Source organism: Pygoscelis adeliae, unplaced genomic scaffold (assembly GCF_000699105.1).
Source record: "Pygoscelis adeliae isolate BGI_AS28 unplaced genomic scaffold, ASM69910v1 Scaffold317, whole genome shotgun sequence".
NCBI classification, from domain to species: domain Eukaryota; kingdom Metazoa; phylum Chordata; class Aves; order Sphenisciformes; family Spheniscidae; genus Pygoscelis; species Pygoscelis adeliae.
Window position 1 is genome coordinate 821,154 of NW_008825155.1, and position 2,903 is coordinate 824,056.

Sequence of the window (2,903 nt, forward strand, 5' to 3'; positions counted from 1 at the left end):
TAAAAGGGAAAGAAGGGAAACCAAGGAAAATTGGCAGCCTTCCCAACAATGCCACCACCCAAAACCAAGCCCATTTTCTTTCTTCCCTCCCAAGCAGCCTACCTGGTAACCTTGTTAGAATAGCTCCCCATTTAACATCCAAGTGATTTGTTCAACAGAATCAGCCCTGGACAATATATTTCTTGGCTTCTATTCCTGTGTTCACCATGTACCTTTTTCAAAAATGGCAAATAATTAAGAATCGGTCTTCTTCCAATCCCAGTGAAATGGAAACCCCAAAGAAGAGTATCTGTTTTAATGGTTTTTTTGTTGTCTTTTCTCCAGATGTGATTAACAACCAAAGCTCTTGGAGAAAAGTACCTTAGTTTGAGATTAATTGGAGCCATAGAAAAGATGTCTTGCCAGCAGTTGTCTGCAACTACTCTGCAACTGCTGGCAGACCACTGCAAAGATTCTTTCTCAAGCTAGCTGTGAATCAGAAGCAGAGAATATTTACCCACCAATACAGGCAACTTAAACATCCTACCAGGCATTCACTCTTCTCCAAAGACTGCCACTACAATACTAGCACTGATGATTTACACAGGAAGCAGCTCCTGAGCTGTTAGAGTTGCCAACCCAGTACATTAAAACAACTTAAAGTAACCATTGGTTTACTTGAATAAATCAGGCTACAAACTGTGGCTGTTAAAGAATTGCTTCATGGGTCAGCCATCCCTGTCACAGAGAAAGCAACTTGTGGAAAGAGGAGCAGAGTCAACAGCTGGGTTTTGTAACAACCTCTGTCATCTGAATTGACCTCATCTGTGTTTGAGTCAACACCCTATGTGACAAATAAGTATTATTCAATTCTTCATGATCAGCGAAGGCAATTCCAGCATGATACAGTTAAAACCACCATATTTCAAGAAATAAAATGTTTTTAATTACCCAAGGCCACATACATTTTAAATTAAAAACAAACCCAATATCTTATTATACAAGTAGATCTTAGTGAACTGGAAAGTAAAGCCTTTGGTTACAGATAATATGGAGTAAAGATTCTAAAAATGAAACTCACCCATAGACTTTTTAAAAATACATAATCAAAAGAAAGTTTTCAACACCAGTAACAAGACAAAAAGCATCACCGAGACCAAAATACATCACTGAAAGACAAAAAAAGGCTCCTGAAAAAAATGTGTATTGATATCAACTTTACAGCTGTTACAAAACTCTCAAGCAGTAAGATAAGGTCCGTTTAGATCCACTTCCTACCTGGTGATTCTATTAAAAATCAAAGTACGGTAAGCACTTTCAGTCTTTCCTAATAAGCTACCTACTGCTGCTGCTCACGTGAAGTCCTCTAAGTTTAGATGCTACATGCTGCAACAAATGTCAGTAAGGGCACTACATGTCCTGTAGGTCTTATATACAAGGCAAGTACAATCCCAATAAAAAAATTGTTTTGAAACAAAATTAAGAGACATAGAACTCCTCTGAACTTCCAGAAGTTTAGCAGTTCCTGAAATGTTACTTGTACAAGTGGTTACATCTGTCTAACCTCCTGAGATAACACATTTACCAAAAAGAAAGAATTACTGCTTGAAATTTTAAACATCGTATGTCTTAATTACATTAGATTATATTATAATACACTTCTCTGGCAAGGGAAGATGGTGCAAGACAAAAGACCCACCACTACAAACTTTAGCCAGTAGGGAGTCTATCAACAACATAGAAAGGTATTGCCCACAATGCCTATAATAATCAGGATATAGATAGGAGCAAAAAAGCCTTGTTTTTTTCAATAAACAGACACCACTGCTGTGTAATAGTCTTCCAGTGGAGTTAATGTCTCCATGTCATAACCTGTAATATATTTCCCTCTCTGTGTTTTTTCCTTTCAACAGCACTGCCTAGAAATCCTCTGCACACGCACATGTGGCTGCAGGAGACCAGACAGACTGGCTCCTCCAACATCAACAGTCTTGGAAGGAAGGGGGACAAAGCTTGCAGTTCTAGATTGCCTTCTTTGGCATTGCAACTTGTTTTATATGCAAGTTAATCCTTGTAACAAGGTTTTGGCACCTGATTTTCCAAAAGCACGATTCTGGAAAACTAACAAGGGAGTGTGCAATAAAATAAACAGAAGTAGCTCCTTCTGATCCTTGTCCCATGCATTAGTCACAAGATATTTTCCTACGTATCAAGAAATCAGCAAACCACTCAACAGACCAGTAAACTAGCTCTATATGTTTATTTGTCATGGACAGCTGTAAGCTTACCATAAATAAGGTAGTAGTCACTAACAACAGTCAGAAAGCTTCACTTGCTATTTGTATTTTAAAGCAGTTGGGTAATCACACCGAAGCACCTTATTCAACTAATTCTCTAACCTGTCTCGAGTGAGGGCAGGAGGAAGTCTGTGAAGATGATTAATTCTCTCTGAAAGCTCTTAATCACCCACAGTGCTGCCAGAATGAGCTGAGCTGCTGAAAAGACATTCTTCCACTGGGAGAGAAGGTTCTCAGTTATTAGTGTGAAATAAAAACAAACAAAACTAAAAATAAATTACTTCTTACAAATAATAAGTTTGCTGCTTGGAAAAGCAGCAGTATGGAAGCTTTGATAGCAAGAGGATTCCAAACAGGCTCTTGGCAAAGGAATTTTTTTTTTTTGACAGATACATGTAATTTACTGATCCAACAAAGGAATATCAACACATTCAAGTTAACTAACAGAGCAAAAACAATAAAACCTAATTCACCCCGGCTTAAGGCAACAGTTAGCTTTCCTACTTTGGTATAACAGTGTAAAATAGATTTAGTGCTGCTTCCTGAATGAACATTTTCAAATTTCAGAAATTTGGGTAGAAGTTGCAAGCATTGGTTAATAGCTTTGCTGAAGCTATTGGGCCTGTG